Source organism: Rhinolophus ferrumequinum, chromosome 22, assembly GCF_004115265.2.
Source record: "Rhinolophus ferrumequinum isolate MPI-CBG mRhiFer1 chromosome 22, mRhiFer1_v1.p, whole genome shotgun sequence".
Classification (NCBI taxonomy): domain Eukaryota; kingdom Metazoa; phylum Chordata; class Mammalia; order Chiroptera; family Rhinolophidae; genus Rhinolophus; species Rhinolophus ferrumequinum.
Window position 1 is genome coordinate 48,727,738 of NC_046305.1, and position 12,916 is coordinate 48,740,653.

The 12,916-nt window shown below is 44.4% G+C and overlaps 1 protein-coding gene and 1 long non-coding RNA gene across 2 annotated transcripts in view; one reads left to right on the forward strand and one right to left on the reverse strand.

Moving 5' to 3' along the window:
- The first annotated feature begins 3,156 nt into the window (after positions 1-3,156).
- The window catches only part of HAO2 (hydroxyacid oxidase 2), a 52,630-nt gene continuing 42,870 nt past the window's right edge, over positions 3,157-12,916 (forward strand). The window contains exon 1 of the mRNA XM_033092349.1: positions 3,157-3,233. The gene's annotated coding sequence lies outside the window, so the exon portion shown is untranslated. The remainder of the gene's footprint in view (positions 3,234-12,916) is intronic.
- Positions 11,412-12,779, reverse strand: LOC117014455 (uncharacterized). Its single transcript, XR_004421529.1, has 3 exons — positions 12,641-12,779; positions 11,969-12,175; positions 11,412-11,811 (listed from the first exon to the last, which is right to left on the reverse strand). It is a non-coding gene; the product is annotated as an uncharacterized LOC117014455 (long non-coding RNA).

Consider the following 12,916-nt stretch of genomic DNA (forward strand, 5'->3'; position numbering starts at 1 on the left):
AATCTCATTTTTAAATCCTCCCCTAACATCTCACCCGCCCTCTCAGATTGCCCGAGAGTTCCAGGAGCTTATGCAGTGGAAGTGAAGTTTGTAATAATCTCTTGGAGAGAGAACTGAAGGCCCGCCGCAATGGCTGTTGGTCTTTCTTGACTTCACAGCTACTCGTGTCTTCTGACGTGGTGTTGGCTTTGCCCAGGTCACTGTGGTCCTCCATGCAAAACATATAACACTTTGGAGCTCACATGTGCTTGCTCAGCCATCATTCTCCAGAGCGCAGACATGGGTGCCTGAGTGCTTGTGTCTGGAGGAGCTCCCAGCATGAGCCTTAAGCACTGGGCCCAATCCGAGCAGCCCTCCTCAGGCTGATAGATTGCGTCACTGGTCCCAGTTTTTCACCCTTCCCAGCATCCCTGCCTTTGCTGTGTATCTTTGGAGTTTCACCACTAAAGGGGCATAATATATTTCCCTGCCCCTTAAATTGGATTTGTCCATATGACTTGCCCTGGTCAATAGAAAATAGAGGAAGTGACAGTGTATCCAATCTAAGACTAGGCCTTAAGAAGCCGCATGCATTTTCACTTGTGGAACTGAGTTGCGCCATCCCAGTCAAGGCCACCCTAGATTAATAGAGCTTCAACAGACCCATATGTACTTGAACAAGCCTAATGGAGATCAGCAGAAGCAAACAGCTGAGCCCAGCATCCGTCGCTAACTCCTAAGCTAAATAGCATTGGTTGGTTTTGCCACCGATATGGTGTGGTTGTTTGTTACACAGCATCAGTGTGATTATTGTTAACTGACCCATGGCTCTGTGTTCAGCTCAGACAATCAAACTTGATTCCCCCCTTCCTCAAGATAATTTCATTTTCAGGGCCTTCATAGGTCTTCCCTATCCCTGGCCTTAATTAGGTTTAGCTTGGTCCACCTCTAGTGGATCACCGTAACTTTGACCTTGGGACACAGGGTTGAGAGCTCAGGCCCCATTTGCCCAGAAGGCCTCTGGGATCCTTTGGCAAATAATTCGTAACCCCTTGCCAGAGCTTCCCTTCCCAAGGAGATAGGCATTTTAATGAAGTCTCAAACACCAGAAAGGAACCACCCATTTCTTCCTTTTCATGTTGTTGGTTTCCTTGTACACAAGCTTAATACAACTTTGTCTAAACAAACAAACAAACAAGACCCAGAAGGTCCAATTATATCCTTCTCTCAGAAAATTATAATCTGATCCATCAACTCTTACATAACTACCAGAGATTCCTTAGGATCTGTCTTTGCAGTCCTGAGAGCATCTCTGGCTGGAAAAGTCTCAGGTGGTACAGTGTGTTTATATAAACTTAAGTCTTGGCGTGACATCCTATTATACATTATAGGGTAATGATTTTATGAACTGGTTTTACATTCAAGAAAACTGAAGCAATAAAAGGTTATATATCTCCCCAGCTTCAAACATCTAAGGAAAGACAGATCCAGGATTAGAACTAAAATGTTCAAGTTCTCTCTCTCCATTCAGATTTCTTGATACTTAAATCATGTGGTGGTGTCTGAAGGAGCCCAGAATATAGGACCTCTCTTTCCTGCCCGTGTTCTTTACAAGTTGATATTTAAAGGACTGGTAAACAGAGACCAAAATACCCTTTGTTTCTAACAGAGGTCAGGTTGGATGGAGGACGTGGCTATCTGTTAGCCAAGTAGACCTGCCAACACTGGACCCCAATGAGGAAAGGGACCCTTCCCCTAGAAGAGCAGATCAGAATGCCTCCTCTCTGTGAGCAACTCATTTCCAAGAGGAGGAGGGTAGAGCTGAACTTTGCACGCCCAGATGTATCAGTCAGTTAAGATACTTCATTTTCCCCTGGGGAAGTGTGAGTAATGAGGAGAAAAAAGCCAGGAGCTACACTAAATGAGCTCCCTTTAACAATGGAAACATTGTGAGTTGGGTGAAAATGTTCCTACAATGCACCAGACTTATTTAATATGCATCTAAGTTAGGCTTGATTTAAAAGCCTGTGTCCCGCCCAGCCCACTTCCATAAAGCCAGATACAGATATGTCTTCTGTCTCTATGTTAACAAAGAAAATAGTCGTTTGTTAAGCTTTAAACAAACTCTGAGGTACTGTGAAGTGGAGGGAGATGGAGTGTATACTGAACCGTTCTGAAGTCACACCACCGTATTCAACAATCAGTTCTGCCTCTGTGTGAAATGAACCTGGCTAACCCTGACACAAGGAAAACCTCTCTGTATTTCATCAATTCGTTAGCTAATAATAGTCCATCTAATTCTAATAAAGTTGTCATTTCCCATCCCATCCCCACCTTCAGATGTCGTAATGTTCTTTGAGGCACAAACTGGTCCATCTTCTTCTAGAAAAATTATCTATTGGAAGAATCTGGATCTTAAATAGTTTGCCATTTTAGCATATTCCCAATGTATTACCTATTCCAGCTGCTTATTGGCTCCTGTGGCCAATGCACAGTGTATTATGAATGTTTAAAGAATCAGAATTGATAGATGGATTCCCCCAAACCATGGCAGCAAAGATTACCGATTGCCAGAGCCCTTTATAAAGTAGGTGGAAAGCAGGAATGGTTCTCATCATATCCTGTCTCCACCATCTTGATTCATCTACAGTGAAAAAGGAGGAGGGTATGGTGTGGAAATGTGTGTGTGTGTGTGTGTGTGTGTGTGTGTGTGTGTGTGTGTTTCAAATTGCATTTTTTTTTTTTTTTTTTTTGCTACATTGCCAGTGAGATGATTAAAGAACTTTAGCTCTTTGCAACCGGCTCAGCCATAAGTTTCACTATGCTTTGCTTTACCAATATGGTTCTCATTTGCTTTTAACCTCATTCATTTCTTATTATTTTTGTGTCTCAGAGAAAAAGGCAGCAAGGAAAATCAACCTTGGGTTTCGTTAATTAAGGCCTGCATTCTTGCTGGTATGTTTCAGAAAAGACAATCGGTTCCTTTTGCCCCACTCTCTGGAGAACCTTGTAATGTGGTTCCATTCATTCATCAGGGGTCTGTGTGGCTTTGGGGCCTGTCCCGGTATGGTGGTCCTTAAACTCGGTTTCATATGGAATTGTGGACGTTGTGTCAGTTTGTAAAGCTAGTATTTCTCTCTGCCGAGCTCCAGCAAGCAGCCAGTAGGATAATCTCAGAAATCTTCGTTGGGGAGAAGACGGGAGCAAAGATTTTTATCGGCCTGTGGTTTTCATAATTAAGACAGAGAAAAAAGGTAAGCACTAGATCGCTCCCTCTCTCCCCAACCCCCCACCCAAATACCAAGCATTCTCCTTCTGAGTCCTTGTTTACTTGCTATATGAGCTCATGACCCATCTTAAGCTCAGTTTCATTTTTTATGATAAACAAAAATAAAGGCAGGGAACTTTGGGGTTATTTTCTAGAATGCAGAACCAGATAGAGTCAGGGGAAAAAGCCATATGTCTGCCTTCTCACATCTCTTTTCCTCTTCACCTTTATGCCTTCTGCAAACAACATTGACGTGGTTGAGTCATTTTACCCAAGCCTCTTTTGTCATGTCCACCAAAAGAGAACACCCAGGCTGCATTCCATAGGTAATCATGGATCGATCCTTAAAGAACGTCCTCCATCTCTATTCAGCAGACGCTACGGTGCTCCAGGCAGTGGGGTGAGTGTTGTAGAGATTCAGAGATGAGCACACGGTTGCGTCTATAGAGAGTGCATGTGTACAGGACAGATGTGGAACAGAAGAAGGAGAAGCAGAAAGGGATTGGGCGGGGGCAGAAACACGCCCCCTTGTGATGTTAATCTCAGTGTCCTCGGTTTAGTTGACTCCTCACATATCATCACGGGTCTCATCTACTTCTCTAGCTCTGTAGCCAGCTGAAGTGTGGTTAGGGTGAAGAGCAACACGGACGCCAAAGCCTGAGGGAAACAGAAGAGGAAGTCGAGACGGTGACTGTAGACCTCTCTTTTGAAAAATATCTTTGTAAACAGAGTTCGGGAAGACTGTCAGTGTTTAGAAGGTGAACATCTCACTTCTCTGATGATGTTGATGCTACAGAATAATTGCCTCCCTCCAGTCCTATAGGTTTTTCAGTTTTCTAGAACAATGACTAACGTGGACTGCTGTCTAACTCCGTGCCAGCCACTCTTGTAATCTCGTACCCACATTGTTTCACTTATTTAATCCTTGTTACCCGATAGAGTAACTGCTGTCATTCAGGCCACTCTGTAGTTGAGGAAAGGGAAGCACGGAGGGGCTCAGTGCTTTGAGCCCCACAGGACAGCCCGTAAGAGGAGGAGACAGAATTCAAATGCAGCCAGATTGGCTCTAGAGCCCACACTCTCACCCATGCCTTTGTGGGTCTTGGTTCTTTGGTAGATTTTGAAACTATGGGGCTCTTTCCACTAATGTCTGCCTTGCTGGGCGCCAGTCGTTTCCAGTCGCTGTAGCAGTGGAGGGCAGAGGAATCAGGAAGCTCGTCAGAGCCTGCAGTTTCTCTGCCCTCAGCACTCCTGTGGATTGTCACACGGTGCTCTTTGGCTGTGTGCTCTCTCCTGTTGAGCTTCCCAGACCCCAGTCAGTAGCACCCCAGTTTTGTTCAAAGCTGGAGTGAGGTTGGTTGGGTAGTAAGAGGGGCAAGGAAAGGACAGGTTGCAGGGGGAGGAAAATGACAGTGGCCCTCGAGCCTCGTGCTGCCTGGCAACAGAGCCCCTTGCAGGACCCAGGACAAGGCTCCACAGCCCCCTTTCCTCCCCGTCTTTCTGCTTTACCCTTTGCAAGGAGAAAACTGAACCAGGAAGAGAAGACCGAGGTATGGGGTCGGGAGAGGGCTTTGAGAACATCCAGTAGGGTCTGCCTAGCGTGGCCTTGCTGGGAAAGTGCGTCTGGAAAAGTCGGTCTCCCCACCCCGCTGCTCCAGCTGCCCCAGCATTGACCACCTACCAGTTTAAGGGCCTAAGAAGCCATGTTATCATGCCGTTGCATAGCTCCTCAGAAAAACACACTGGCTCTTTCACTTTAGAAAAGAAGATTGTGGATCTACCTACTGATTCTGTGTGTGGTTGAATTACAAACAACACTCCTCTCTGTCTGCTCCTACTCTCCTTTGCCCATGTCTTTACTTAAACCCTTCTCAGAATATTTTATGTACTTCCCTGCCTTCCCCAGTGGATGTTTACATTCACTAGGGACCAGTATCCTTCCATATCCATCCCTCCATCTTCCATACCCACACCTAGTACTTTATTGTACCAGTCAGGATGCCTGCAGCCAGAACACCATATAGCAAACAGATTTAAATTAAAGGACGGTTTGTGATCTTACGTAATAAGAAGTCCCAAGTTAGAATGTCTCGAGGATCGATGAACACAATAGCTCAGTGATATCAGGGATCCACATTCTCCATCTTTTTCCTCTGCTAACATCAGCATGTTGCCCCATGATCTGGGCTAGTCCTCAATGCTCACAAGCATGACGATCATCGCACACATGACGGTCTCCAGTGGCAGCTCTTTGAAAGGATAAGCAAATCTTTCTCAGAAGCTCCCCCAGCAGCTGTCCCCTCACACTTATTGGCGGGAACAGGGTTACATGCTCACCCCTAAACTAAGCACTGGCATGGCGAATGGACTTCCCATGATTCAACTAACCAGCTTTTACCCCTGGGTTGGGCACAGGATCAACTTTGCTAAACACATCGCTCCATGGAAGAGAGTGGACACCCAAAACAAATCAGGGCCCTACTAGCAAGGAAGAAATTAGAGAGGGGGTGGGAAGATGAATTTGGTGTATGCAGCCACCAGTGTCTGATGAAATGACGTGACAGTAATGTTTATTGAATTTCAACTGGCCTTAGCTTGAATTATTTCATCAGTTCTGGAAACAGAGCTGTGAGGGAATAGAGCCCGGGTTAGATGTGCTCTGATGAGGAGAGGGAAGAAAAACATTTAGGAAAGGTTGGGAGCAGGAGGCATTGCCTGCTGAAGAGCCAATGCAGTGTGAAGTCTCCCTAGGGCAGAACAGGAAGCCAGCACAGAAGAGCTTCCATATACCAGGTGCTATATGGAGTTATCTGCACACTTTATCCTAGTCAACCCTCATAAAAGTCCTTCTGAAATACAAACAATTATTCTCCTATTACAGATTAAGAAATCAAGGCTCAAAGATTTGGGGTAACTGCCAAGAGTTCCACAGCTCATGAGTAGCAGAGAAAGAATTCTGCTGGCTGTTGACAATGGCTGTAACCTTCCCACAGGGTCCAGGTCTCTAAGGCATTGATAGGAACGTAACCTCAGCCAAACAGTATTTTGTTAGGATCTGAGGCTATGGGCCCCACACCTCCGTGAAATGTCTTGGGGCAAACCATTTGTGAGCACCAAATGCTTGTTCGTGCTTCTGGTCTAAGGCTTAGTGAGAGAGGCAAGGAAGGTGAGCCCCCGGAGTCCCCTTTATCCTAGGCCAGTGCTTCTCAGAAATTTCTACTGGTGTCCAATGGCAGAGGATGGGGAAACTCAAGAGACCTGGGAAATTAGCAGATCTTTGTCCATACAGAGCATGCTTTAGCAAGTCAGCCAGGCTGGAAATGGTCCTAGGAAACTGTCCACTTCATCGCTGCCTGAGGTTGTGATTTGTGGAGCAAAAAGTGAGAGAACGCTCCACAACCAGACCCAGCCTCAAAAGAGGAGAAAACACAGACCAGAAGCAATACGAGGAAGAGGAGAAGATTTTTATGAACAAGAGAACAAGCCATATGACACGGTGCAAGAGGTCAGCTTGGAAAATCAAGCCTACCTGAGCAAGGTGTTGTGAACCATGAATTCCTGAAGGATTCGTCTTCTCCAGAGCCTGGGAGAAAAGAGAAAGTGTAGGCCTGGGAACAAGGCCCATCCGCCACGTGGAGACTGGAGGTACCAATGCAGACTGAGACTGGAGGAGTCATTGCATGTGTGGTTCAGCCTCCTGCCTCTGAAGTCCCACTGGACATCCACGTTGCTTGGTTCTGGTCAGGAGGACCCACAGGCTACATAGGACCACTCGGGTATGACCACCTGCCATCCAGCCTCACTACCTAGCAGGCCCCAGTACAGGCAGGCAGACTTCAGAAAAACAAACAGTTGCTCAAAACCCTGAGATGGAAATACCTACCCATTAATTTTCATTACAGTGAGCCTGTGTCCATTAGCCCTCCAGAAGTTATAGCTGGAGGTATCACACTACCTGCTATTAAGCTGTACTACAAGACCAGAGTAATCAAAACAGCATGGTAGAGGCATAAAAAGAGACATACAGATCAATGGAACAGAAGAGAGAGCCCAGAAATAAATCCACATCTATATGGTTAATTAATCTATGACGAAGGAGGCAAGAATATACAATGGGGTAAAAAAAGTCTCTTCAATAAATGGTGTTGGGAAAATGGACAGACACAGGCGAAAAAATGAAACTAGACCACTTTCTTACACGATATATAAGAATAAACTCAGAGTATTAAAGACTTAAATGTAAGACCCGAAACCATAAAACTCCTAGAAGAAAACATAGACAGAAAACTCTCTGACATGGCTCTTAGTAATATTTTTTCTGATATATCTCCTTGGGCAAGGGAAACAAAAGAATAAACAAAAAAATAAACAAGTGGGACTACATCAAATGAAAAGTTTTTGCACATCAAAGGAAACCATCAACAAACACAAAGGCAACCTACTGAATGGTAGAAGATATTTGCCAATGATACATCTGATAAGGGGTTAATATACAAAATTTATAAAGAATTAATATAACTTCACACCAAAAAAACAAACAATGCAATCAAAAAATGGGCAGAGGACCGAAATTGACATTTCTCCTAAGAGGACGTACAAATAGATGCCCAATAGACATATGGAAAGATGCTCGACATCACTAATCATCAGGGAAATGCCAATTAAAAGCACAATGAGATATCACTTCACACCTGTCAGAATGGCTATCATCAATAAATCAACAAACAGGTGTTGGCGAGGATGTGGAGAAAAAGGAACCCTTGTGCACTGTTGGTGGGAGTGTAAATTGGTGCAGTCACTATGGAAAACAGTATGGAGACTCCTCAAAAAATTAACAATAGATCTACCTTATGACCCAGCAATTCCACTTCCGGGTATTTATCCCAAGAAATGCAAAACACTAATTCAAAAAGATATATGCACCCCTGTGTTCCCTGAAGTGTTACTTGCAATAGTCGAGATATGGAAGCAATTGAAGTGTCCTGCCAATAGAAGATCGGATAAAGAAGAGATGGTACATATATACAACGGAATGTTACTCGGCCATAGAAAAGAATAAAATCTTACCATTTGCGACAGTATGGATGAACCTAGAGGGTGTTATGCTAAGTGAAATAAGTCAGAGAAAGACAAATACCATATGATCTCACTTATATGTGGAATCTAAAGAACAAAATAAACGAACCAACCAAACAGAAACAGACTCATAGATACAGAGAAACTGATGGTTGCCAGATGGGATGAGGGGTTGAAGGGCTGGGTGAAAAAAGGTGAAGGGATTAAAAAGTACAAATTGGTAGTTACAAAATAGTCACAGGGATGTAAAGTACAGCAGAGGGAATACAGTCAACAATATTGTACTAACTATGTATAGTGCCAGGTGGGTATGTAAACTAGTTAGGGGGATCACTTCATAAGTGATATATAAATGTCTAACCACTGTGCTGTACACCTGAAATTAATACAAAATAATATTGAATATTGTAATTGAAAAAATAAATAAATATAAAAAATAATAAGATTTATATATATGTAAGTCATATATATATAAACCACATACATATACATATATAACATATGTATATGTGTATATATACGAGATGGGGTTTGTCCTAAGGTACTCACAGGGGGAGCAAAATGTAGGAAGCTTTTGCAAACAATATTCCCTTTACCAATACCAGAGGTATCGCTTTAAAAGCAGAATATGTTTTCAACATGGTGGTTGCCAGAGATGACATTCAAAATATTTGATAACCAATATGGCACGAGCCCCAACCAATCATAACTGGAGCCAGATCTTCAGGTGTGTCCAGACTCGACATCAGTCACTGTCACTGCCTCAGGCAGCTAGCTCTGCAATGACAAGCTTCCTCCTTCGGCTCAAGGGGCTTTCCCGGTGGGGAACAGCCTTTCCTAGACACAGCCTGTGTATGGTGCTGGCAGGGTCTGGGGTGGCGACGGGTAGGTTGAGGAGTGGCAGGGAGATTTTAAGGGGATTGGAAGACTGGAGAATGGTAGGAACCGCTAAGCAAAAGCAGCTTGCCAAAAGGAAATTCACAAAAACCAATTGGCTGGAAACAAATTAGCCAAAAATCAGTTTTGTAAAAATCATTAACTTGTTAAATGATCAAGTTTAACATATTAAACCCCAACCAGCAATTACCAAATTCTTGTTTCCCTTAGCTACTCAGAGTTTATAGCAATTCGTGTTGCTTGCAGTAATTTGAACAGACTCTGTGGAATTTTCCTGAGTTTGGTTGCCCAGAGGCTTTGCCACAGCCAGAGCCAGTCGGTATCATAGAAGAATCCTGCATATGAGAGAGATCTACACGACTACACCCCTGATGAAAGAGTAGTCCCCTATCTGGGATGTTTGCGTGCACCGCTTCCGGAGGGATGGCTATGAAGCAGTGAGGGACGGCCATGGAGCCAGCCAGCAGTGCCGAATCAGCCAGCTTCACACATGCAGGGACAGAAGTGGCAGCCCTCACAGGCCAGCTGGGGCTAGAAATGGAAGAATCCCAAATGTCAAGTCAGTGAGTTTGAAATCACCAGGAGGCACTGAGGAGCCACTAGCACTGGCATGGCAAGGGTGTAGACGCCACCTGCAGCAGGGCACCCAGTCCACTGTCGAGTCAAGGGCCCACCCTATGGTACTCTGTGTTCTTTTGCTTCAACTTGAGCTGCAAGGCTTTAAGCCACCTCCTCTTAAAACAAAAGCCAACTGCCCTGAAAATAGTTCTGCTCTGGTACATAAGGGCCATAGCTTTATCTTTCTAATTATAGGACTGTCAAAGATTGTTATTATTATTATTATTATTATTATTATTATTATTATTAATTTATCTTTTGATAAATAGCCATCTGCAGAATGGAATATGGAAGGTCCTGGGCCCGTAACTCAGGGATTGACAGCTGAAAACTATCCTCTGCTAACATGTAAAACCTAGGGGGAGAAGCTATTTAGTATTAAAAGTTAGGGTACTCGAGGGGTTATAGAAAGCAATGTCTGTGAAATCTCGATTGCATTTTCTTCTTTCGCAATCATTTTTCTGCTGGGTTGTTATAAACAAGACAGTGAGACTGTTCAGAAGGTGTTTAATGCCACTGAATTGGAACACTAGACAGGAAGTGCTAAGGTCTTGGTGTAAAACGGAGGTCTGCCTCCTCCTAGTTGCGTGACCTTGAGTAAGCTTCGTATTCTTTCTGAGCCTCGGTTTCCTCAGCTGTAAAACCCATCATGTTGTCCTGCAGGTCAGATGGCACAATCGTGTGACACTGGAATGAGGTGCTCCTTGAAATAATATACAAGGTAGAGTGGGTTATGGTCCAACTGCCTTGCTTATTCTTTTAATAAAAATTATTAAAATAAGTATAATTAAAAGGAAATGATATGGGAGAAGTATTAAACCAGCAGATTTCAGTGATCTTTGAAAATTCCTGTGCCCAAATATCGGTCTTCTACCTGTCCTCTTCCTCACTCATGGGCTGACGGGGTGGACATCTCCATGCCGCAGTTTCCACTGGTGTCTGTCCCCGCCATCCTGGCTCTCAGCTGCCCCCATGGCACCCACCTTCCCATCAGGCTCAGGGCCTTCTCCCTGTCCTTTCCTCACTGACTGCCCCCAGCTCCTTTTGCTGTGTGCTTGCCCTTCCTCTTTACCCTGAAATCCATGGTCCATATGGAGAGGAAGGGCCTCGATAACCTCACTCGTCATCCTGGGGTCACCTTTCGTTTTGTTCCTGCTCTGGCACGTAACATCTTGACGTCTCTCTTTTGGGTATGCAGGGACTCCTTTTAATCTCTGTGTCTTGGAAAACCCCTGGCCCCAGGCAGTTAAAGCACATTCTCCTCCCCTCATTGTCCACCCATCCATTCCCAATAAGGGCAGTTTCTAGTTCCAGGTCCACTTCTCTGAGATGCTGTTGCTTATTTACATATATTTAAATGACATGCAAATCACACATACTACACATATACGTATTATATATGTATAACATATATACTACATACACATATACACATCTAGCTTAGGGCTGGACATTTTGGAGGCCTTCGATGAATGCTTTTGTCTCATATTCTATATATACTTTTCCATACAGTAGTCACTAGTCACGTAGCTATTTCAATTTAAATTTTAATTAATTAATATCAAGTAAAAGTTAAAATTCCGTGCCTCAGTTGCCCTAGCCACATTTCAGGTGCTCATTAGCCACATGTGGGTAGTGGCTACGGAATTCAGTAGGGACACCCCGAACGTCATGTTGGGCCCCACTCTTCTATCTCATCTGTGGGTGTCCTTCTGCATCTCTCCATACCATCATCAGTTCCTTAGAAACACAGAGACCAGTTTTTACTTCTAGAGAGTGCTCATTCTTTCTCAGTTCTGTGCAGCAAAATTCAAGACCAGACGGGTCTCAGCACAGGCAGAGCCGTATGCTGGGCTCTGGATGGGGCAGAATAGAGAAGACTGTTTTCCAGGAGTTAGAAGGAATCACAGGTTCACTGTTTCCCATCGCCAAGCTCCACAACCCCTGGCTTTTGTGCAGGTGCTCTTGAGACTCTGAGTGAAGGCAGTGGTGACATGTTTAATGAAAGGTAAATATTTATGGTCAGCCTCCAGCAGATGTCCTCTGTGGGTGGCTGGGTGAGTGGGTGGGTCAGCGAGGCCTTCAGCAAGGGAGCTAGGATTCTACCCGTGGTAACGCTTTGGGTCTCACCTGATACATTCCTGTGTGCCTAATGTGACCCTGTTGTTCTGCAGTCAAACAGGTGGGGAACCAAGCAGCCGGGATGCTATCAGCAGCCCTCTGAGTCCAGAAGGACGGCACTGTGCTTGGAGCTGGAGCAACTTCCCTTATGCTGTTTTTGAAAACTCCCAGTTAGGCGCAGCCCAGCCATCCAGTCTTCTGGGACACTGCTGGCATCTAGTGGAAAGACAGGGAAGCAGCTGGCATACAAATACTTGATTCTCACAAGGGGCGGGTCCCAAGCAGACCTCACTCTGCAGGGTTCACATTCCACACTCCCTGCTCTAGCAAGAGTGGTGCCAGCGAAAGGAGACGCCATAGGAACAGAAGTATGTGTACCCAGTTCACCCACTCAGTTCCCACAGCACTGGTTCTCAACACCCTGAGAACCAACGTCCTCTCTTTATAGTATATATGTGGTTTTTGCCAGGGTTATCCTCCTAAAATAAAATTCATAAGCTACCTATGCACATTATAAAAATCAGTATAATGTCCTCACTATAATATAAAAGTGTAACATAGTAGTATGTGATTTTTACAACATATATACTCTATACAAGAAGTGCGGGAAAATTAAAGAGCAGAAATACAGGTGGACACTCGAATAAGACCTTGTATTCAGATAAATAATAACAGACCAACCTGATTGATTGTGTGTGATAAGAGATCAAAGGAAATAGTCTTCATGGAAGCAGGAAGGAAGTGTGTCTTACATTTCAGTCACTGAAAAAAGGTAAACAGCTATAGGAAGCAAGACACAAGTGGCGATCAAGAATTCAGCAGAAGCAGGCATTCGGGAAATGTCTAGAAGAAATGGCTGCCCCCTAAGAACCCATGGAAGCATGGAGGGGAGTGACGAGAGTTTCCCCCCATAGGAGAGATGGGAGCTAGGGCCAGTTTATGTTGCTATTAAATATT